This window comes from Tauraco erythrolophus, chromosome 8 (genome assembly GCF_009769465.1).
Source record: "Tauraco erythrolophus isolate bTauEry1 chromosome 8, bTauEry1.pri, whole genome shotgun sequence".
Lineage (NCBI taxonomy): Eukaryota > Metazoa > Chordata > Aves > Musophagiformes > Musophagidae > Tauraco > Tauraco erythrolophus.
The window spans coordinates 24,770,843-24,795,976 of NC_141472.1; the positions used below are offsets into that span (position 1 = coordinate 24,770,843).

The window sequence follows — 25,134 nt, forward strand, 5'->3', positions numbered from 1 at the left end:
GGTCAACTGGTCTTCATCAGCTGCTGGAAATTCTCAGGCTCACTGTAGCGTGGAGAGGTTCTTTAACCCATTCACATTTAGAAAAATGTCAAGATTTTATATTTCTCACATAATATAATGCTGCATCATGAAGCTGGAATTGGAATTGTTTTAATGAAAAGCCTTGGGAGAGGCCTTTCCTATACAGACAGCTTTTACGCTTCTGTTTGTTTAGGCATTTCCATACACTACCTCTCAGAAAGCTTTGATGACACAGCCACTTGTACTGATAATTCCACTGCTTCACCTCCAGTGAACTTGATTCACTAAGGTTGGAGAGAACAAGGCTATCGTTGCTGATCTCGTGCGTTGCTTTTTAATCCTCTGAATAAAAGCCAGATAACGGGAAAATTTGTGTGGTAGGCAAACTTCCTTTTAGGTAGGAGAGTAAAAGTTTTAATGCCATTTGTGGAAACATGGAAGCTTGAAGTTTAGCTAAGGAAAATAAACTTAATTCAAATTAAGAACGCAGAACACGATCTGCCTTCCTGCTATTTGAATGGCTTACCCACCCAAAAGTTCCTTTGTTTATTTGATAGTTTGGGGTTCTATTACAGGCTTGATTTTTCCAGAGTCATCCTGTAAAATGTGATTATTTATACCCTGGTAATACAGTATAATAAGAATATGTCTGGTATTTCATGTAAAAGTTTGCTTCTATTTAAATAATTGTTTCACATGCCTTGTTAATTTCTAAACTTAAATCGCTCAACAGTTATGCTCATATGAATAAGAGCAGTGAAATTAGTGGCAAAAATATTTACAAATAATAATGCTGTGCATGAGCCTTATTCATATTACATTCATTATATGCAAATCAATATTGTGGGTGATTTAAGGCTGTAATGAACAAAGTGATCTGAAACTTCTGTCCAGATATTTTGTTTAGAAGATGTTGGAAATGGTCAGCAGCTGCTTTGTCGCCCCCCCACAAAAAGTCATTTCAGTCATTTCATTGAATTCCAGTAGATCAGAGCAATAAACTGAATTTATAATATGTGATCTGCTTTTGCCAATGATATCTGTGAAAGTAGTATTGACTGGCTGTGTTAAAGTCATCTTTTATCTCTCTTTGTAGAATGTGAGCATGTTTTGAAAACACAAAGCCAGATCCTACTAATCACACTACATTTATCATATTTTAATGTTGGCTTTGGCTTAGTTTTAATATGTATAAAAATTCTGGAATTTATGTGCACATCTGTTTTCTGTGTGCCCCAATTTAAAAAAAAATGCAAAAAAATAAATAAAAAATAACCTGCATACATCTTATGCTGCAAAGATCTACTTTATATTCTTTTAGAGGACAAACTCCATTAGATATGCACTTACTGTACATTGGATTGTAAATCTTACAATTTAATGGTAATTCAGTGAGCAGTTATTGCTTCTGTGGCCTTTTTTCTTTCTTTTTTGTCCCATCTCACTTGTGAAATAGGGTTACCCTTTACAAGTGTCACATCCCTAGATTCATCTTTTGTACTCTATAGTTGTTCCTAGTGCATCATTCTAAGTGAAAAGAAAAATAGGAAGCCAAAGCTACAGGAGGGGCATTGGGGGAGGGGGTCTATACATAGAAATACAGCATATAGCAGCAGAAAGACCAAGGCAGTTTAGCATCAATCTAACAGATTAAAATTTGCTGTAAAGGTACATTTTCTGTAACCTCATTCTCATTCGTTTTTCCATACCACTGTAGCTGGTGTTTGAATTCCAGGAAGCAGAAATGGTGTCTTAATGATACGAGCCTTTTTACCTTGCTTACACTGTTAATACTCTTATCCCTTTTCTGATATGAAATACTTTTTGTAGAAACAATATACACATTTGTAAAGAAATTATAAAAGGATTCTCCTTTTGAAGATAATGAGTTCTCTTCAGGAACTGCAGGTTACGTGGAACACAAATGAGCTCTAAGTGGAGGGATTTAAAGTCCTGCTACAGCATTTAATTTCTTGAGGAAAGGAGTTCAGTTCAAGGTTAGCCTGTTATTGTGGCACTGGCAACTACTTCTCTCATTCCTGTTCTTCTGCCAGCAGTACCGCACAAAAGGCAGTCATTTTTATTTAATACGTAGGGAGGTATTAATCACTGCAGTGTTTTCTCGCAAAAATTTGTCTTATCAATTCATTGTTTCACCACTCATGACAATAATAGGTGTTAATTACTCAATAAGAGCAGTTTATAGATTCCATTTTTCCTGTTTGCTGGACAAATGGTATTGATTTTGTACTTCGACGCAACATGAAACTGTATTAAACACAATTAAAATTCTAAGGCTGGCAATGTGTATCAGTTATGGTAACTGAGCTCCTTGCTAAAGAAACTGCATCTTCCAGATTTTCACTACATTTAAATTCCCAGGAGAAGAAAAGATTTCTAAGGACACTCCTTTTATTACACGAGTTCTTGGTGTGTTTTTTCTTATTTTTCACTAGCATTTATGATTGCCACAAATTTTATGTATTCAAGAAAAAGAGTTTATGTAATTTTTTTTTCAGATAATAATCCCTTTGCAGTGGTAATATGTTGGGCACATTCCAACCTCCTCAACAATTTTACCATTGTCTCATCTTACCTTCTTGCCATACTTACGAACAAGATTTCTTGTGTGAAAATAAAAATGATGTTGTACCCCAAGCTTGAGTTTGGACAGTAAAAATTCATGAGACTAGGGAAGACAGCAGATTTCTATTTTTCCTAGAGCTTTCAGTTTTCTTCAGAGGGTGACTATTAAGCCACATGTGGGTTTTTCTTTTTCTTTCTGTTTTTCTTTCTTTTTTTTTTTCATTTTTAGTGATGGTTATTATTCTACTGTCATTCATGGCATGTTATCGATGTATCACTACCTGCATAGGCTCAAGCCCTTTCTTCAGGTAGAATTTTAGCTGATTTGCAAAAGTTGCACTGTCAAACAATTGTTCAACGCTTCCTTTGTGGGTCAGTACATTTTAAATTACAATTCTCTTCTGCTACAGGTGCTTTTGGGAGTGTTTAATGTTTTCTTATTTGTTGTTTGTTTTTGTTTCCAAAGAGTCAGAATTAAAAAGCACGAACTGAAGGTGAGCATACTCAAGTATCTTTATGTGAATCAAGAAAAGAAGAATGATTCCTTTCAATGTGCGTTCTGCTGTACAAACTTGTATAAGTAACCAAATCTTTATGACCTTTTGATGCTTATTGGATTCAAGCTTCTAGGTAAATAAATTAGATAAAATTCTTAGCGGACAATTCCTACAGTTTATTAGTTTTATTTCTAGGTTCTGCTTGGAGCCTGTATTTTTCCTCATTTAGCTCAGTTTGTGTATTTCTTGAAAATATAGAGAGAATTTATGAAAAATATGCCTTCACTGAATGACATTTTTCAAGACAACATGTCACAGACAAGAGATATCTGTGTTAGTTTTTCCTGCATCTAAATGTTTTCAAAATACAATTGAAATAGGTAAGGAAAATGCAAGTACCTGAAACATCTTTTGAATGGCACGTATAGGTGTGGTGTGTGCTTGTTGGGGAGCATGGTTAGTATCAGGAAACATACAACACTTAAGCACCTGTTTTTAAAGGAAGCAGTATTTTTACCCCCTCCTTTGGGAGCCTATTCATCTTGAATCATTTCTCAAAAATATATCTGCATACTTACACTCCTGTTTTTGTTATAATTTTTTCAAATCTTTTACAGAGTATTCTCCAAACTCTGAAGAGCTTTGATTCCTTATTTAAGGTTACTTCAAGAGCTTCAATGGGACTACTCGTGCCTAAACTTAAGGACATGCTTAACTGCTTTGCTGGGTTAGACTTTATACTGGGTGGACCTTCTTGTTTCTCCTTTCAGACAAATGATTTATTTCCTATGTGTTCTGAATAACTTGGGAACCAATGGCTCATTCCATTGTTTGTGTTTTAGGCGGTGGGTTAGGTGTTCTTCGCTTTCTGAAAGTCAATACAAATTTCAATTACACGAACAGCAGGTAAGACATTAAAATTAAAAGGATGTAGGATGTACGTTCTAATCTGTGGTGATGTCTCAGCTATCCAGATGTTATGGGAAAATTGAATAAATGTAAGTGAGATTCTGAATAATTGAATATATTGTTCTTATTTATTTGGATTACTGTAGCACTTAGAGGTCTCAACCAAGATGGTGACCTTGTTGTGCTGGTATTGTAAAAACATGTAGCGAGAGACTGTTCTGCGTCAGAGAGGTTACATTCTAAATAGCTGAGATGGACAAAGGTTAATAGGGACACAAAGAGGCTCTGAAATGTGAAGAGACTTGCCCAAGGTCATATAGCAGGTCAGTAGCAGAGCCGTGAGTTAAGCCTACATCTCTGGACTCCTATTGCAGTGTCCTATACACTAGATTGCCTCCCCAATGATTAAACTATCTGCCTTAATAGCTATTGAGGCAAGTAATTGTCTTTGATTTATCAGGGAATTTTGGACAGTGACATTTGACTGCATTTTTACTTCGTTCTTGCATGTCGTAGAAAATACAGAGATATAATTCGATAATATGGGAAAGGACATTAAAGCACGACTCTTATTTTGCCCTGCTTATTGCAAATTTAGTAAATACTTTCTGAGAGGTGGACGCTGTTTCATAGAACGTTAGCTACAATTGTTGGTGTTTCTTGCTGTTTCACGCATGTATTTTTGCTTTTCAGGTGTAGCATACAAAATCAGAGGTAGGGCTATCCACCTTGATTGGCTCTCGGGCAATAATGTTTTAATTACTTCGGCCAAGCCATCCTGAAGCCTGTATCCTCCTTATGACAGTTCACTTCAGGAGCTACACTGCTTCATTTCAGTAACTTTATTACCATTTGGCTCAGAGATTGCTATTTCGCCTTGGCCACAGATTTCATCAGTTGCCCGGTTCACCTTTGTCCACACTATACTTGTGAAATGACCTGCTCCTTTAGTGCTTGTCAATAGTAAATTGCTGCATCCTCAGTGTCCAGGCTGAAGCACAGTAAAGAACACAACTCTTTATCAAATTACTGGATTTTACACTTAATTTTTTTGGATTAAACCTGAATGTGAAAAGTCTTAATTACCATTTAATACCAAGTAATTAAAGCACTGGCCAGGGTCAACTATATAAAGCGCATCAGTTTGAACTGCCACCTGATTAATAGGCTTGGTGATATAAAAAGTTCAGCACAAAAGCATGCTCTGCCAGGGTCACTGCTTTAATAGCTGTGGAAAGTGCAGTTTTTGCTGTAATTCTGTTCTAACAATTGGATCAAAATAATAATTTGTGAGGTGTTCATGGTTGGCTTCTCCAGCGTGACGTCAGGTGAATTATTTGAATTTGTCGTCAGTTAAATTGGTTTTGTGGGATATATTGATGAGCAAACCGGTTTGGCTCAGATCTCTTCTTAATTTCATTTACATTCTTCAGAGTGAACCATCAAGTATAATTTTTTTTCCAGCCTTCTTTCTCAGATGAGAGTTACATTTAGGGAAGTTGTGTGTCTATATTTTCATCTGCTTACACACATATAATCATGGATTTATTGTAGCTCAGGTGCTGTATGCACTTAGGTTTGTGTTTGCCTGTGAGTGTGAGCACATAGAGTTATACTGAACAGTTGGCTTAATAGCGGTGTTTTTATATCCCTGTGTGTGTGTGCATATATCTATATCTATATCTATCTCCCTGTATTGTATTGTGTTCTGTTATGAATGCTTTTCCTGTGCCATGCTTAGCCCCAGAGGCTCTGGTCTGCAGGACCATTTGAAAATTGTGCTGTGTTCACATTTAATATAGTGGGGTTTTGTTTTGGTTTTTTTAAACACTTAACAGTTTATTGATAGGTCCCGGGCAAACTGCTGCACCTTCAGAGGACTCAATTAGCTTTCGCCAGGCTCGGTGTGTGTGCAGCAGGCAGCCCATGCATTAGCAATTGCAGGATGGGAGCCATAATGATTTTCACCTTCTGACGGCTCCGTGAGCATTAATTTTGACAACACCCTACAAAGTAGGTAAGCGTGGTTATCCCCACTTTATTACTGAGCCCTCAAGAGGAAGGATTAAAGCCTCGATCCGGCTGATAAGCGTGCACGTGCTTAGCTCTAAACATGTGGGCAGACCTATGTATTTGAGTGGGAGGGTGTTTTTGAGAGAGTTAAGGACGTGTTTTGAGCAAGTTTTCTAAGTGAGCAGAAGATTTCCATGTCAGAGCTAGGTTTTGGGTCTAGAATACTTGGTTCTGGCTTGTTCTTCATACTTCAGCACCACTTTCAAATAAACTTACAAATACTGTTTTTTATTATTTACTACAATGGTTACTTACTATATAATAGCAAGAGTGTCAGCTCTCATATTTCCAGTGAAGATTGCTGACAGTTGGGTGAGCTATTTGCTGTGAATTCACTTCAGTTTTGGTGTCAGTGTGGATCAGGTGTTTCGCTTTGCTTTTTTGTTATTATTTTTGAATGCAAATTTTGTTTTCACCTATGCTCTGTATAGTTATAGCATGCAAGGTCCTTAGCTGAGATTTGTGTCTCTCTGTACTGGATGCTTCACTTCTCTGTGAGAGCATGTGTGAAGAGGATGCAGTAAAGGCAACAGAGATGAAGTTGGGAGAAATAGTTCTCTCGGCTTTTATCACAACCTTGTTGGAAAACCATGGCTGCGACAGCTCACCCAGCCATGAAAGAGGCCAATGTCCTTTGCTTTCAGCCTGGCTGGAAGTGAAACCCCCACTCCTCTAGGCAAGCCAAAATTTCCTTGAAGCCGCTTCTTGGCAGAGCAGCCCTTGGGCTCCCTCACTGTGTCCTGCTCGGCTACTCTCTTGGGTGCTGGCTGCTGGCTCTGCAGGCTGCGGGCAGGTTTCGGGAGGAGCTGGGATTCAATTCATCCCATTCTCCGGCGTGAGCCGTAGGAGTTGGTTTGCGTCCAGCTCTACAAATGGAGCGCTGCATGGGTAGCGCAGGACCATATTGCAAATGGTGCCGTGTGGGGCTGGCACAGTTGCCGCTGAGCCCCCGTACCTTTCTCTCCGGATGCTCGTAAAGCTCTCCTTTAATTTGACAGTTGCGGAGTGCACATTTTAAATAATGAACGGGAAATCTGACTTCCACCCTGGGTTTTTTTGGCATTTGCTCATGATCTGCTTCTGTTAAGGAAGAGTATCTCCTGCTAGATGGGAATGAACACACTGATGTATGTTCACAGGCTCTGAGATAGTGTTCAAAGCAGTTACAGGTTGTTTATCAACCATATGCCTTTCAGTTTTACTTTTAAAACAAGAACAGCACAGCAATAAATTGAAACTTCAATTGTCAGAGTATTTCAGATTCTGATAAATAGACACAGCAAGCCTAGCTATTTTTTAATATTCCTGCTATGATGAAATAAGTTTAGCTGAATGATTCCTGAGAGATGAGCAATTCTAGCATACCGAGCAAGGAAAAGGGAACCTTGCGATGCTAAGTAAGTGATTCACTGATTAAACTATAGAAATTATGCCTCAGGCTGTGCTGTAGTTAGAACTTCTTATAAAACTGTGTTCTTTTCGTAATGTAACTGATAGACACAAGGCAATATCAAAATATCAGTCATTCAAATTTAGGCATTCTTAAACACATTTCCAAAAGAGTTGCCCTATTTTGCAGATGGCAAAACAGAGGCTGAGAAAGTTGCTTGAGAAGCACTGTGATCTAGAAGCCAGTGACTCTTGTGGTAGTCAGATGGAATTACTGAAGCTCCAAGGTTGACTCATAAAACAATTAAATTTTGAAAAGATAGTGGGGGCGAAAAGGAAAGATTTATTAGTGTATTTGAAATTGTTTTCAATTCAGTCATTAGTAGATTGATGACAGTAACACCAGCTTTCTTTTTTAAACTGGATCTAGGCTTCCAAAGCGTTTTCATATCCTCTGGTAGAATCTGTTGGAAACCTGTCCACAGAACTCCATCGTGGCTAAAATGCCTGGACTGCAAAAATCAGTGTGATGGTAAAAAGAATCCGTTGGTTTCCAAGTCCCTTGTTCCAAGACTTAGTTTGACAAGTTCAAAACAGCCCTCCCGTGAATACATGACAGACCTCTGAAAAATTAGAGCTCAAGTTCTCTATATTTAAATATTCTGATTCTTTATTCTCAGAGATTTAAAAACTAGCCACTATCTTAAAATTACTCACTAACTCATAGAGAACACTTTTGAAAGGAGCATATGCGTGAAATCCTCTATAGAGTCTCCCCACCTCCAGACAAACAAATAAATAAACAGCAGCGGAGTGGGATTTGGTTTTAGTTTTTTATGTTCAGGAAAACTATACCTGTGGATAGACTAACTACATGACGTTTTAGCCTCTTCTGAAGAGGTGAAGGTTAGTAACTGGAAGAAAAAAAAAAGAAAATTATGATAAAGATTGATACCCAATCTGAATAATTGAATACTTGAATGCTCTTTAACAATTACAGCCTGTCGAATTTTTCAATGTATAGACCTATATTCCACACAAAGGAAGGTGCTGAATGCAGACATGTTTCCATTGAGTGAAGTGAGTACATCTCAATGCTGCTATCTGCTTGACACAGTTTAAAAAAAAAAAAAAAGAAAAAGAAAAAAAAAAAAGAAAGATTTTGATGAAGAAAACAAAGAATTGTTTGGTTGTATTAAGAAATGTCACCATTTATCTAAGTAAAACTATTAAGCCATAACCTGTATCTTTTCTTTCACCTTGGTATATGTCTAGGGTAAAGGTTCAAACCAATCCTTTTTATGTACATAATCATGGGCTGCAATTAATCACAACCTAGTTCTTTAAAAAGAATCCATTAAGAAATCATACCAGATGAACAACCACTAAAGCAGATAATCCAATGCATTAAAAGTTACAGGCTTTCTATGTAAAGTTGGTGTAGCATTTAACAACACCTAGAAGAACATTAAAAGTAACTTATGTGTTATGGCAGTATTCACAGAGATAAAAATTAGAGGAAAAAATAGCATACAACTAAACCAAGCCTATGTCCTTCTCAGTAGGAGAGAACAATTATTGTCACTGTGCAGCAAGAAAGCCTTTGCATAATGTGATGGCAAAATGGAGGATGTTAAAGTCATGGTTTACTATCTAGACAGTGACCACACAATACTGGAAACCAGTTGTAAATGCGGAAAAATTGTTTGTCTTCCATTAAAAGAATGCAAAATAAACAGAAAAGAAGTCATTTGCCATCCAGTAGGGAGATAAACTGGGTCTAAATAAGTTATCCGAGTTCATGCGTAGCATTGCAGCTTCCACAAAGGGGCCCTGGTAGGCTGCTCACTAAAGCATCGGGCAGTTGAGGCACATGAGCCATTTCAGGTACCTAAACAGTGGGTGCACCAACCAGGAACCTGCTATCTGAAGGACTTAAGTCATGTAGGAACATATATCTGAAATAAAAAAAATATGGTTACAAGCATGATGACCATAAGGAGAAACATGCGAGCTTAGATTGAAGACCTGCCTAACTATCTGTCTCTTGGCAGAGGTCAATGGTTGGATGGTATTGAAGAGCAGGAGATCCCACAAACGTGGAGCTGTGCAGGAGCCGCAGGCACTGCGGCAGAAGGAGTGTGTGCCCACACCACCATAGGCACTGCGGGACTGGACCCCAGTGCTCAGCAGAGTGTTTCGCTTCCAAAGGGATGTAACTCTGCACTGTGTAAAGCTGTTGAATGACAAGTAGGAAAGTTTTAACTGATTGCCATAATGTCTAGCCACTGAAGCAGATTTAGGGAGGGCTTTTTTTATACAGCTGACAATTGTTAGTTATTAGCTAGAAATATGCTAATGAATCTAGTAGGAATAAAATAAGAAAGGATTCCTTAGAAATTGCTCAAACTATCACACTTAATAGGCAGTGATAATCCTTCTGTAATTTTTTTAATCACTCTATCAACTTCTAGAAAAGTAATATTTTTCCCCTGACGAATTTCATAGATTGGATATGTCTTAAAACTGTAATTTCCAGTAAATTTATGTAGAGTTTTTCATAGGAATACATATGCTGCTGCGAGTACTGAATTAGAAAGTTTTAAAAGGAAATCATTATAAAAGTAGAACCTTCCAAGACACAATCTTTATGGAATCTCTCAGTGGGAAGAGTCTTACTTGTGGTAGCTCCAAAAAACTTCTGCCACAAAAAAAATATGGTATTTGAGACAGAGATAAGAAGATGGTAGACTTTATTATCTGCAAAAATTATTGGGTTGAATTTTTTTTTGACATGCTCACAAAGTACAACTGGTGTGGTGGAAGGAGAGCAAGCTGCTGTATCCTAGCAATGTTTAATGACAGATAGGAAGGGCTGAGGAATGTAGGCAAAGGTTTTGCCTATGTAGGAATGGTTGTCCTAGGTCTGAAAGGCCCTGTGGGACTGCTCATGGACCGCTGGACAAGGAGCCACATCCTGGGGTTACATTTCTGGAGCTGCAGGACAGTGTCTGTGGGACACTGTAGTTGTCTGCATCTTCTGGAGGTTCACCTCTGTATCATTCTGACTCTGTCATCAGATTTCTCTACACCTTTTACTGCGTAATGGTGGTGATGGGTGTGGTCAACTTCTGCAGGCAGAGGGGCAGCAAATGCAGTCTTATAATTATGAGTTGTACATCTGCTTAGTCAATAGTAGCTGGAGAGAGAACTGGAAAAAATACAACTATGGAAAACTACCATGAGTTTAAATTGCTTTTGCATCATTCAAGCTGCTTTTGCATCGTTTGCAAGATAGCTTTTCACTAGCAATCTTTGTGTTGCTCTTACACTAAAAGTGTCATTCAGAAAAAACATGTTTAGGTATGGCTTTAAATTAAGTACATAAATAAGTTTCAACTTTTTTTAATTGAGATGCTCCCCTAGATGAAGTCTAGCCATGTTAATAATTCCTTTTTAACATCTCTGATATAGAGTACTTTGGGAAGTCTTTTTAGGGAAAAACTTCTTTTTTTTTTTTTTTTTTTTAAACTGATTAGACCAAGTCATGTAGTTAGGAAAAAGCAGACAAATTTTCAACACTGCGAACCTTCCTTTAGGTAAATACATCAAGTAATTTGAAATCTCTCTTCTGAAAATGAAAGTATTTGTGTCATGTGTGACTAATGAGAAACAAAACATTCTCAGTAGCACTTAAATGCATTATGGAAATGTCAAGGAATATTCCCTAATACCGTGTTGCTTGCCTTACGTTTCCAGGTACACTACAATCGTTAAATCCTGAGAATTGGCTCCAAATACATCAAAATCAGGAACCCTTTTGCACAACTTTCATGTTCAACTCTTCTTACAAGTTGATAATTAGAGTATTTAACCTTACTCTCCCTCTGTTTATTAGAAAATGTTATTTTTTTACCAGTTACAAAAATACTAAAGCAGATCAAGCAGTTATTTTGACAAACAGCTTGAAACATTCTTGCCTAAATTCCACAAACAAAAAAGCCAACTAAATAATCACCCTGAGCAGATTTTCACAGAGACCTCAGTCAACCTTTATAAAGGATAATTACACTGGTGTTTTAACGTGAGGCAAAGGAAATTATAAAATTAGGACATAAGAGACACAATTCCTATTTTGAGAAGGTAGTAGAATAATTAGTAAGGAATTTTTATTGCCGTTTTATTATACAGAGGTTTTTTTTTACTTTCAGATGGTTGGATATTTTTTTCAGGCTCTTAAGCCTCGTGTTTAGTGGCATGAATCTGGGCAGAGTGAGTAAGAAACTGCATCCAATGAGACCTCCTCGTGTATTAATACATTATAAGTAATAATAAGTACATTTTTGAAGCTGTGGATATTTGTGTGCATTTTAGCTCTGCAGCTTCTGTCACCTCCTCCCTCACTAACTCTCTCTCCCTGTGCCTTGTGTCTGGCATGAAGAACATCCATTTAAATGCTGCCAGCACTTTACTAGTTCTACATTGAAGAACTGTGAACTGGTAGGTCCATTGCTAGCTGACACCTTTTGGGGCACTGGAGTGACATACTGGTTACAGGCTCTTCTGATGTACCCAAATCAGAATCAGCCCGTGAACCACACAGGCTAAATTGTCTACACAAAGTATGTTGCCCCGTATCATCTACATAATGTGGTGTAGTAGAAGTAAAAGTGCTTCTGACATTTCATCCTTTCTTCTTCTTTTGTACATCTGTAAATACAGGGCAAAGCTAAGTTTTTCAGTCTTGTACTGCCTTGATTTGACTGTTTCTACTGAGTAAAAGTCTAGAATTAAAACAGTGGTACTGCAAACATTTTACAGTCCTGAACTTCTTTCCCAGCGTTGCTATAATACTTGTGTTCTGTACTGTGCCATAATTTCATGAAATCTGAAGACTGGGTTGCAGCAGCAAGGGCAAGCATCACTACAGTTGGTACGGAACTAGCGTTTTAAAACAAAGTAACAAATATTCATTACTTGTTGCTAAATTTATTTGGCAATTGTAATTTTTTCAAAAGAAAGATTTTTCTTTTTTTAAAAATTTGATTGCTTTCAATAGGTTTTGTTTTCTTGTCTTTCTCCTAATTTTCCAAACAGAGATGAAGAAGGAACTTAACTCTTCTAGATTCCATGTCTGTCCGGGTATTAATGTAGACCTATGTGCTAAAGGAGAGTTTCACTATTAGGGAATAACTGTGTAAATAAACATGCAAGTAAGGGAGTAACTGTGGGACATTTAGCTATTGCCTTATCTTCTTTGCCAAAGGATATTTAAAAAATAAAAATAAAAATACATTTCAGTTTAATCTTGCTTGCACTGTTCCAGGCCCACAGTGATTAATTTAAAACACTCAGAAGTTATTTTTGAAAGGAGTCATTCCGTGCAAAATAGAGGCATGAATTCATAGTTTTGTTGTGTTTTTTTTTCAGGATTTGTTTGACAGAGTTTCACCTAACGCTCTATCCAAACCTGCAAGCATCACTTAGTTTCAGCCCCAGATTACATCATTCAACCTCAGTAGAAGTTTCCTCCATTTCAACAAATCGAGCGCAAGTTTGTGTGACAGTGGATAGATGAGGTGAGCTGACGAGGGTCTGGGAGGCATTGCAATCAGAGTGGCAAGTAAGGCAGCTCTCAGTGAATGGATTTGAAGGACTAAATGTGAGGGTTTAGAAATGGAGGAATTGCCATAGTGGATTACAGCAAAAGTCCATCATGAAAATCTCTCAAGTTTGTCAGTAGCTATCAGAAAACACCTTGGAGAAAGGTGTGTGAAAATCGTAGTAACAATCAAAACCAAGCTGAGCGAGAAGAGCAGTATCAATTAAGTCTAGATCTGTTTCACAAAATCTCTGCTTCCTAAAGTCTCCTTTTGGTAATCTTAAACCAAGACAGTTTATCTTGGTACAGTTGAATTGCACACACATCATCAGACTGGTATAAGTTTTCTTTTTTTCCCCCTCAGCTGTAGATTAATGCAGTTAGACAATGCATTCCATGTGAACTATGAGTTATCAGCCAGTAGATACTGAGATTAAGATGAAGAGCAAGGACTATTTTTATTGTAATCAAACAGCTTAATTGAGTTTGGGACATTTGTTTTAGGTTAGATATAATGGCGAGATAAAATTGTAGGGAAAGCTGAACCTGCCTGTACTAAAATTTGCTCTCAGTATGGATGCTCTTACAAGGACTGGATAGCTGCAGAGGATTCACTTACATGTTACAAACATTCACGATTCATTTCAATTAGTCTTTTAAGTTTTTAAAATTATATTTGTCCTCTTGCTCTGCTGTTTTTGCCAGTGTAAAGATCATAGGTTTTATTTGATTATATTTTGGTAATCTGTTAAATAAGACTGGGTCACCTTGCACCATGCAACATTTCACTTCACTGCTAAAACTTAATGCCATCTTTTCATCTTTCACTGAGTGGATGTCAGAGGACATAACATTAATATGAGACAGGCGTCTCTATTACTTCGTGAATGGCCTTTAAAAAAAAAAATCGAAAAACAAACCTAGGAATTAAAAATTGACACTAGGCTAGTGAATTTAGTCACCTTTCTCAAACGTTGAATGGTTTTCCACTCATGTATCTCATCTATTACAAGACCTATTCTTTGTCAGGCAAGGCTATTAAAAAGCACAGGTGGCTTCCTCAGATTGAATATATTGTTTTTCTCTTGAGGTGGGGGGATGGGGAGATTTCCATGAAAAAGTGGTCAAGAGCTGAAGATAGTACCCCAAAATAAGGCTGGTAGCTTTTCAGTGGGTTAGAGTTTACTATTAAAAACTTGAGAGGTCTGAGATTTTGTGCTGCTTTGTAATTTTTTTGTTTACCTACTTTCTGTGCCTTAAAAATTAGTCTATACTTTCCAGCTCTATAGGGATGCCAGGTAGGTTAAAGCAAGATCTTATAAAATGTTCTAGAAAACAGCATACTATTTGTAAATTATGGGGCCTTTGCCTACGTTTTTTATGTGCTGCATTTATCAAATGTATTATTCGAAAATCATGTGGCAATATATACAGATGTTAATAGTTATGTATACATTTTTTTTTGTTATATGTTTACAAATTTATTTCGAAATATCAGAATTTTGGGTTAGATACAGCTTTGTGTAGCAATATCCCTGTATGCTCATTTTTATATATGGTAGAAGATACATAATGCTTACCGCTAAAACGTGGAGGGATGATGCATTTTTTGCATTCTCTGACACTTAAGGATAGGAGAGCTCTATTTAAACTTCTGAACATTAGAAATTTCAATGTTTAATCCTTCATTGGACCACTTGTGCCATTAGATTAAAGCATAAGAGAGAGAGGGATGGCTATGGTGATGCGTGGGACTTATCCATGAGCTGAAATAATAATAGTCTGGATGATGTAGTAAGAGGATGTGTTCATGTTTCAGCTCTGAATATTCATGTGCAAAACTGAATTAAGCAACTAGTGAAACCTGGTGTCTAATTTATATGTAGTAGTTTCAGAAAACAAGAGAAGAGACCTCTAAGATCATCAGTCTGATCTGTTATTGCAGATACCATGTCATATAATCTCTTCCCTAAATTTGTTGAGTTCCATAAATTTATGGAGCTCCATGCTTAGCATTGATTATCTTCACAAAACGGTATTTTTCTTTGGCAAAAATCAGTGTTAATAAGTTCACCTATATTAGCGTAGTAGAATTTTAGAAATCACTTGCCAGACTTACCAGTCAGATAAACAGTTTGATAGAGTTAAATCATTCCTAGTTTCTAAAATAAGTGTGCAAGGAACTGCCAGCAGTCTCTTCCCTCCCTGCAGTTCTGCTGTCTTTTAAGTACAGAACAAATGCAGATCTACCCTCAGTGTTGGCATCCCCCCTGGAATTAGGTGGTTTTAACCTCGATTTCTTTACAAAATGTTGGCTGATAGGTGGCTTTCCAGACAGATTTTGTGAACGAATAGCAACCTTTACTGCAACCAAATGACACTGTTAAAATTCCTCAGCCTTTTGGACTCAGTAACTCTGTTTTGTTTGTTTTGGTTATTAATGTATGTTCTTTTTAATTCACATATGCAAATGTAAAAATCTATCACCGTATGACAATATGTAGATTTGTGGCAGTCCCAAGAGGACCTTGGGTCCATAAACCAGTGGTTTTATTATGTAATGCTGCATAAATGCTGTATTTTCATCTGTGACAGATATAATCTTGAACCTGTATTTTTCGTGTTACTTAACTGTTTCAGAACATCATGTGTGAGAGAACGCATCAAAATGGAAATTGCTTCTACAGAGGCAGCAATAAATATTGGTTGGGTATATTGCATTGTTGGGCTCCATGTGTTTTAGGATGTTCTCAATTCTCTTGCCCTAATCAACACTGTAAATACATGCTGCATTTCGTGGTCATCCATTTGTTGGATTAACAATTTGGACCTTGCAGTTTCTACCATACTGTTTGATTCTTTACCGTATATAGTCATGGTTATTTAAGAGCATCCCCAAACAAAACTGGTCTCAAACCTCCTGTCTTTTCCAGCTATTCAAAGAAAGGCAAATTATGCAAACTATGTGCATTATATGTGCAGTTAACTAGTAGTTGTTTGAAGATTAGCTAGTTAAAAACCTGAGAAAAAGCTTTACATTCATGCAAAAGTCTATCCCTGTGACACAGATATTTTGCCATCTTCTCATTTAAATATTGGGAGGGGTTGTATTGTGTTGTGTTTTTTGTTTTTAAAAAAAATACTTACTGTGTAATCTCCAGCAGAGATTAAAGTAGTTCATAGTGCATTATTGAAATACATCAATATTTGCAGTGATATATGATTCCAAAAAAAAACCCACAAAAGAGCAAAGGGCAAATATGTCTGATTCTGACAATTTTGTACAGGAGATTTTAGTCAAAGTTGTTGGCATATTGCTTCTATTGAATATTCCCTTAAAGGATTTTGCTTAAGTCATTTCTCCTTTAAAGTCTTTATAAACATGTAGTTCATGTCCCATTTTTTATCTACTCTCTGCTTTATGCCGTTGAGTTAGAATAGAATCAATCATAGTTCCCCGCCTTGTCTTTCAAGTGAGCATAGTACTGTGATGGCCACGTACCTTATTTAGTTTTAGGGCCCTTTATTGTGTCAGTGATACCACTGTGTTTCCTGTGGAGCCTGAGTACTCTTATGAATGACTTTCCAACACTAGACATACTATATACCAATTTGCTATTGTATACTTTCCTCTGTGGATCAATATGGATTTTAATTAACATCCTAACAAAATTATAGTTATGCTCAAAGGTCTCTATCCCCTTGTACCTTGCCAGGAACTTGGTCTTCAGCAAGTTCCTATCATACTCGACATTGTCAAGAATAGACATAATTGAAATCTCTTTTCATTTATCCTGAGGCAAAGACACTTTTCTTTTCTTTCTTTCCTCTTCCGTAGATATGCACAGAAGTTTGCTAACTGGGGGGAGGGAGCTGGAAGCCTACTATAAACATCAAAGGTGACTTGATACAGAGATTCTTGGAAGAAGTTTCTACCATACTTGGAGTGTCGTGACACTGTTTCATTCAACTGCTTTTGCACATTGCATTACATTAATAACCTCCTTGCAGGTTTCTTGGCAGATGAGGAGAAAGGGAGGCCTTCAGTAGAAAGTTGGATGATGATTTTGAATGAATGAGGATGAAGATGAACTGTTAGCCTTAAAGCTTGTATAAGGTAGTCAGAACATGAAGAGTGTGAAGTAGGTCAGTACTTTTGTCTTCTTTTTACATCAGTTGTTCTGCAGAACTGCATTTACAAATGTTTAGCTTATATTCACATATAGCACCGATATTTCTGTGCCTCCTCCTTGACTGTACACTATCCTAGATTATCTTCTGTTGTTTTATCCCTTCTGTCATGTAGCTTTTGAAATCTCTTCCACTAATAAGCATCTGATAGATCTCACCAGGAGTCTTGGCTCCATCTTTAGTCTTCCTTCATTCTAACAATTCTGCCTACAGTACATACTGTTCACAGGGTAGATCTCACATATTGCTGTTCAGCTGCCAGGCTCTTGAGTAATAAACCCTGCATTTCATTTCTGAATTAGTGTAAATTATAATTTTTAAGAGGGTTCTTCCCCCGAAGACAGAAGACAGATTCCAATCCCACATCCTTGACCATGGCTGAAGAGTGCACAGCAGTCTGGGAAATCAGTTTGTCCCTGATTACTTGGTTTGTTGGGATGCTTTTAAAAAATATGCTTCTAGTTCCTTTGGACATTTATTCCACAATGCAATTTTTTTTTTCAAGGTTCTGTAACAGTACTGCTAAAAAAGCAAGTTAGTATTCAACACGATTTCAAATTATACACAACCAGCCTAATAATGAATTGTATTACTTAATCCATTTAGGCTTTGAGATATTTTACACCATTACTTAGACTCGAGAAGTTGAATCCAGTATTAATCAAAGCCAGAAAGCCCATTTTCTCTGTCTGGATTGTGTTTTGATATTCAGTTGTCTAAATATCGTGTTATTGTTACTTGCCCAAGGTTCTTTTAGGCAAAAAGGTAAATTTGATGCCTCTCATCTACTTCCTTTCCAAAATGGAAATAGGGTGCCATATTTCTCCCATGTTATAGTACTCAGCAATCCCAGGATGATCATTTGCATCCTTTAAGGCTTGCAACTTATGTTTCCCACTGTGAGCACACAGCTAACACTATATGCAGTGGCAATGGATGGAAAGGAACCTCAAATGTTATCAATATCACATATACATTATCTATTAATTTCTTTCTACGTATGTTCCCTGCTAGCACTTCAAAAATTACTACCACTTGCCTACATTGATTAAAGAAAGTAGTGATACTGCTGTGTTATAACATGGATTGGAATCTAACTAGGCACCTTTTTCTGTATCTGCATTATTACTGTCCATTAAATCTATTAGACTTGAGGATAAAACTTTTAAATCACTCCATTACTTAGAACAACTTATACTTTTGCTTAATAAGTTGTCCTTTATCAGATATTACTGCCAGCTGTGTTATATCTAGTACAAACACTGCATGTACAGCATCACCAGCTTAGATGTCATTTTATTAGAAGCTGCTGTCTCAGCAAAATGAGAATATTAATCTAAAAGAAGTGTATTTTTTTTTCCAAGCAACGTAAACAAATCTATCCTACTTAGAGCTGCAGTGTCAATATTTTGCACTGCCTTTGTTGCTTTATTAATTGTGGGTTTTGGCATATAGGACAACTCTGAAGATTCCATTTCTGGCCTTTCGTTTTAGGCCAGTTCAGAGTATTTCCAGCCCTTATCTCAGATATTTTTTCAGCCCCTGAGTAATTTTCATATAAACTTAAATGTATATTCTGAAATACCTTAGAAATTCCTGTATATTTAAGCATAGTCCCACATTGTACTGAAAAGTCACTCCTTGGTGATATTCGGAGTGAGTACTCCAGTAAGTTTGTTTCATTCTGGACAAAAGCTTTAGCAGTTAATGTTTGTCCAGTGTTCTAGAGAGTGTCTACAACCGCTGAAGTTTTTTGAGCTTTGACCTCAGCTTGCAGATCTTCTACTGACTGCTGAAAAAGAAAAAAACCTATATCTACCTGGGAAGGAAACTGAGGAATTCCTTAGTTCACTGAGCTTTTTTAGCAAAGGACAGAGATAGCCAAGAATCGTTTTAGTCAGTGTCCGGTCCCTTTTAATAGCAAAATGTCTTAAATACTTATTCAATGGGTACTTTTATTTATTAGTGCTCAGGATATTTTTATATTTTAATGATACAATTGAAGGATCATTATGTGAGTAATATTCTCACTGATACACACCTTTAGAAAATATAAAGGATTTCTGATACCAATCCTATCAACGAGATGAAATGTTGATTGACTTGTCAAAGATTTTCAGTAGAAACACTTTGCTCTGGTGTAAATCAGCAACTGGTTTAGACATAAAGATCTTTACATATGTTCCTCATTCCAAAGCTCATTCCAAAGCATCATTATACCTTTTGTTTTTCTGGTAGAGCCAGTCAATTATAGCCTCACCATGAAATCAGATTTTTCAGTTAACTTCTTGCCTAGATTTGTTGCTTCCACTGCCTAGAATGTACATGTTTGCTTAGCTTCAGCGTTCAAAAATTCTGGTTCTTACTCAGAACTTTCTGGCCACGCTTTCTTGGTTTTTACCCCACTCCAGTTCAAAATGGTATTACCCAGGTTAAAATCTTTGTATCTTTTATGTCATCGATGCTGTCTGGTTGAAGAAAGTGCCAAAAAAAAAAAAAAAATTCTTTTACAAAAGTGTTCACTGCTTCTGTAAATAATTTTTCTTTGCTAATGACACTACTGTCATTTATTTGTCCCTACCACATTTGCTCTGTGAGTTCTTGCTGATTGTTGGCAAAATGATGGAATTGCCTTTTTTTCCCTGTAAGTTAGCCTGCGTATTTCCACATGATAGTTGTCAAAGCAGGTACAACTCCAAGAGGTGTTTTTGTTAAATTCCAGCGTGAAATCTGTATACTGTTCTGGCCAATGCTTCATGTGACATTTCTTGTAATATTTTTAATTCTTTCTAATGTTTAAAGACTATTGTCTTCTGTAAGTATATATCCATCCTTTCCATCAGACAATTCTTGCCTTCAGTAATGTCCACTAAACTGCATGGTTGCCTCTTTCAATCCAAGATCAGTTTTAAATCCACTTCTCTCTGGTCTCAGTTTCAACAATTGTCACTTGTTTTCTTTTATCACATGAGTGAAGAGAACAACATTCTTCAAATTCTGGAATAACTTCCTAGCCACCTTCAACTGAGTTTATTGAAAACTGATATGTGCATCCTGTGCGTCAGAGACAGTTGTTATCTAAAACGTTTGACTACCTTTCTCTTTTGCTGGCACCTTTGTGCTGCAGATATAGAATTTCACTCTCTTAAGCATTGTTTTGGGAAGTAAAAGTTGGTTGGCACCATATTTGCTCCATTTATTTTTGGGGGGTGTTTTACTTATCTGCCCCTCACTCCTCTATGACAAAGTGTGCAGTGAGACTTCATCACCTGACATGCACGTGAGATCTCCACTTTATTCTGTATCTTTCTCCAAAATGAGAGCTCCTCAGCACCCCTGCAGATAACCGGTTTGAAGGGACATATTAAAGACACAAGGAAGGACAGCAAAAAGGTGAGTGCCATGATATCACCATCTGTCTGTAGTCTTATCACCTCTTGTAAGCCTATTGTCATTGTCTCAGTAGTCCAGTGTCAATCTTGGCATGCAAGGGAAAGTTTCCATTAGTTTCTGTCTTTCCCGAGTGGTAGCTCACCACAGTAGCAGCAAAAGTTATTTTACGGGCTTAGCTTCACCTGAAGGTCTTTGCTTTATTTAGATCACCCACCTGCCACTGATTCTGTAGACCTCAAGACAGAATTATCTGACAAAATGTGGGCATGAAGGATGCATGCATCTGGGTCCAAGCATGTTGAATATTGTTCTGTACAATCCTGCTGTCACTTAGTATGGTCCCAACACCACTGCCTGTGTGGCGGTACAAGATATTTCATCAGCCAATCTGGAATCAAAGCACTAAAGCGGGTCCGGAGCACTGAGGTTATGTTGCTGATACTTTGTTAATCAAAATCCCTCAGTTTATAGAGAAATAATCTACAAGATTTCAGATATGAATTAAATGAGCAGTTGTAATACTAGAGAATCCTTTGTTTATATATGTTTTCATTTCAGTTACAAATCCTAAAGTGCACATGCTAGATTTAATACAAATTACTTCAGAGGTGGTTTTTAGCAGATTTTTCTCAAAAGATCTCCCCTCTGCCCTAATGACAATTTTTCTGATACCCATTTTGCTTGCCAGCGTGAAGTGAATTGGGAGACTTTGGATGGTACACAGAGTTCTCTTGGCCCAGCAAGGAAAGTGGTTTGGAATGGGATATCCATCACTAATAAATAGCAGGAAAAAGGATTATGTATCACGGTTGCCCATATGAGTCAACTCCTCTGAGTTTACTTCACTGCAAACAGACTGAGCTCTTTTTCTTTCTTTTTTTTTTTTTTTTTAAGGCTCCCAGTTATGGTCTGAGAATTACTTGATTTTTTTTTGCAAATACCTTACTGAATAAGAAGACAAGTATATGGGTTTCCTAATGCTTTAGAAATTATACGTCACAGTGGAGAGACATATTAGTTATGGAAGGACAGCAGCTTAATTTCACAATGCAGTAGTTGTAGCAGTTGATTCCTGTAACCTCTGAAAATTGAGAGAGGAGATTGTTGAAGAGAGTAAGTCTAGGCACCTCTCTAGTATAGTTCTAAGATATTCTAGAGTTTTAGAATAATACTTTTAGGAAGGACACTTTTATTTCTCAGGTTAGTAGAAAGGCAGAAAGAAAACCTAAAGTATCACACAACTCTGTGATGACCTTTATAATTAACATTTATATATCCAAGTGCAAAGGCAGCCAGTTCTAAAAGGAGCCTCACTAAGGCAGGCTCCTCACAGGATTAGTTTTAGTTCTTGGATTTTCTCTCTTTTGTACCAATTGCTTCAAGTGATGACAGAAATTTGAAACATTTTTGTTATTTTATAGTCAGACATTTTCTCCTTTTTAGAAGAAATAGAAATGGTAGCTGGATATTTACCAGGACAGTTACCAAAATGGAATTATTAATATAGTTGTCTTTGGGACAATGGGGATTAGAGTAAAGGTGCAAACATTCCTGTTTATTAAATGAATTAAACTTAAGACTCTGTGATATGTATCAATTATGAATATATATATTAATATATTTGCATAATTCCTACAAACAAAATATTTTATAAATGGTAGTGAAATTACAAAGGCTCTGTATCTGTTATTCCCATTCATCAGAATACTACCAATGGAGGAGACTGAGGGAAACTTAAACATAACTGCCCTCCCCTTTCAAACTTTATGTCCAACATGCCCTTCTCTTGGTGTCATTTTTAGGTGGCTTTTTGTGGTGTCCTTTTCTAGGAATTCTGGAGCTGACCTTGCTCCTTAATACAAATATTCAAGAAAAAAAAATACTTAGCCCATGTTTAAATAAAAAAAAAATAATCTCATATGGACTGTAGAGATGTATTTAATATTAAATGCTAGAACTATAGAGAGTTTAAACATTCTTTGTCCTTACTAGAATTAAAGCACATGAGTTGAAAAGTTTACAAAGCTTGATTTAAAAATGCAGCTTTTTTTTCTTGCAAAAGTCCGGTTGCCTCTTGTGGATCTAGTTGGAGCCATCTAGGAAGATTCTGCACTCAACCATTAGTTATTTCTCTCAATTGGAAGTTAATGAAAGTACCACAGCTGAAGTAAAGGAAATTTTAACCTGAGGTGTTTTGTTTTGTAGTGAGGCAGACCAAAATTGCTCTCATCTCAGATGGGAAAGGTTGTTTCCTATATGATGGGCAGATACTAGGAGTTGAGTGTGGTAAATTTCGGAAACAGTTGGATCTGCAGCTCTGCTCATGTCCCTAGTTTTAGATGAGCTCTCTTAGTAAGGCTGTGTATTTTTTACAAAGCGAGAATGCAATAGGTGTCCATAATTTACAAAAGTTAGTTATAATGGTGTAAGTGAAGCAAAGTTATTATAAATCACGGATTGGGAGCTATGCTATTAGTGATGCACTTCACTGTTAACACACGCAATACGTGGAAACATTTATAGTCTTCACCAGGGTCTACTTAGTTATTGCATCTTATCTAGCACATAAGAATAAATTTTATTTCATAGTGGTGACTTTCTGCTATATTTTTTGTTCATTATTGTTTAACCAGAACAGACAAAATTAACAGCAACGGCTTACATACATATATGTATATGTCTGTGTATATGTATCTGTATACATACATATATACACACAATTTACGTACGTGTATGCACATATATACATGCATTCATGTATGCGTATGTCAAAGAATCAAAAGTGTAACTAAAAATCCATGCAGTAGGGTATACATGAAACCTGTAAATTACAATGTATTATTGATTTAAAAAAAACAACTTTTCTAGTCTTAAAAACAAAATCTACTACCAACATTCAGTATCACTAGTCCTCCACCTTCCCTGTGAATTTAGTGCTTAATGTGTTTTTTTTGGCTTTAAAATTGAAGAATTTTATTAGTTGCTAAAGCTATTCAGTAAGAGGGTATTTCAAAAAGAAACGTAAATTGTAAAATTCAGCTGGGACACTTACTGAACTGTTGATATTGTTTTGTCAAAAACTGATTTAAAATGAACTAGAAAATTGCCGAACCATCAAAGTATGGGATGTGGGAAAGTTAATATATTAAGGAAACACTATCATGAGAAGAAGAAGTACCATTTTAAAAATGATATTTTAAGAAATTCACTTATACAGAGAATAGGGCAAAATCATAATCCTTTATGAGCCCAATAAAGACTGCCTAGCTACTGCCACTTGATACAATACCTTTCTTATTGAACTCAGAAAAAATCTACTATGGAGGGATTTTCTTGTGCAATATAAGTTTAGTTGGCTTTTTAACTTAAAATGGAAGAATGATGATACTGTGATAAGTGTGCTTTGGACCGGCCAGGCTGGTGCACAATGCCCTGGACCAGGATGTGCAGGCAGTAGCGTACATACGAGCAGGGCTGGTGGTACATACCGTACATACGAGCAGGGCTGGTGGCCTTGTAGCCAGGGTGCTCTGGTTTGACATGCTGTGGTTGCACTGGCTATACTGGCAATCTGTGTGGCTGGGTAGTGGACTTATAGTAATGCTTGTTTTAAAGACAGAAATGTGCTTTTCTCTCTTCAGCAAGACTTGGGGATGTTATTTTTGCTTTAGAGACAGGCTGTGCAAGTAGCTGAACAGGAAGTAAATCCTTCTTATTTGTTGTGGCTTCCGGTGACTGGCCCATTGTATAGGGTGTTCTTGTGGCATTTTGAAAGATCAAAAAACCAGGTGTCATTTTGCTTTAGCTCGCTTCTTAGTGTTTGTTTAAATAGTTAACTTGGGCATGTAGAGTACAGGCGAAAGATAAGAACGATTAGTATTTGTACTTTGCTTTGTATTTGTGTAGTTGATGGTTCCTCTGAAAACTACCTGGTGATAGTAAGATGAGGTAAAATATTTGCATTTCCTAGTCCTCTTACTGCACGACTCCTTTCTACTTCGGTCTGTTTTTACATGTCCTTATTTGTGGTATGTAAGTCAATGCAAGGATGTGGGCTGTTTAATTCCTGGTAACCTACCGTGCTGTAAAAAACTTATTATGATGTCTTGGAAATATGGATTTTCATGCAAAGTTCAAATAGAAGAGCATACTGCTCTTGTTTTATAAGGAAGCCTGCCTTTAGAGGGAAAATCAAGTTGAAAAGACTTCCACCTGAAATTGTAATCTAAAATTATTTCAAGGACCACCTAGAATTATTGCATCTGAAACATACTGATGAGGCTTTTTGAAGTCGATTGATTTTGCTTATTTGACAATATTTTAGAGAAAATCTGAGTCCTGTCAGTGTTGGTAGCAAAATTCACATTAACTTCAGTGGACTCTTGAACTCCTGTTAAACAATGCTCTCAGTGGTTTGTGGCTGCTCAGTGGCCCTTCCTTTACCATGTACTGCCATGGTGTCTCTGACTTCCC

At 36.9% G+C, this 25,134-nt stretch overlaps 1 protein-coding gene across 1 annotated transcript in view; it reads left to right on the forward strand.

Moving 5' to 3' along the window:
* Positions 1 to 25,134, forward strand: part of FIGN (fidgetin, microtubule severing factor) — a 97,129-nt gene that overhangs the window by 23,168 nt on the left and 48,827 nt on the right. The window lies entirely within an intron of this gene.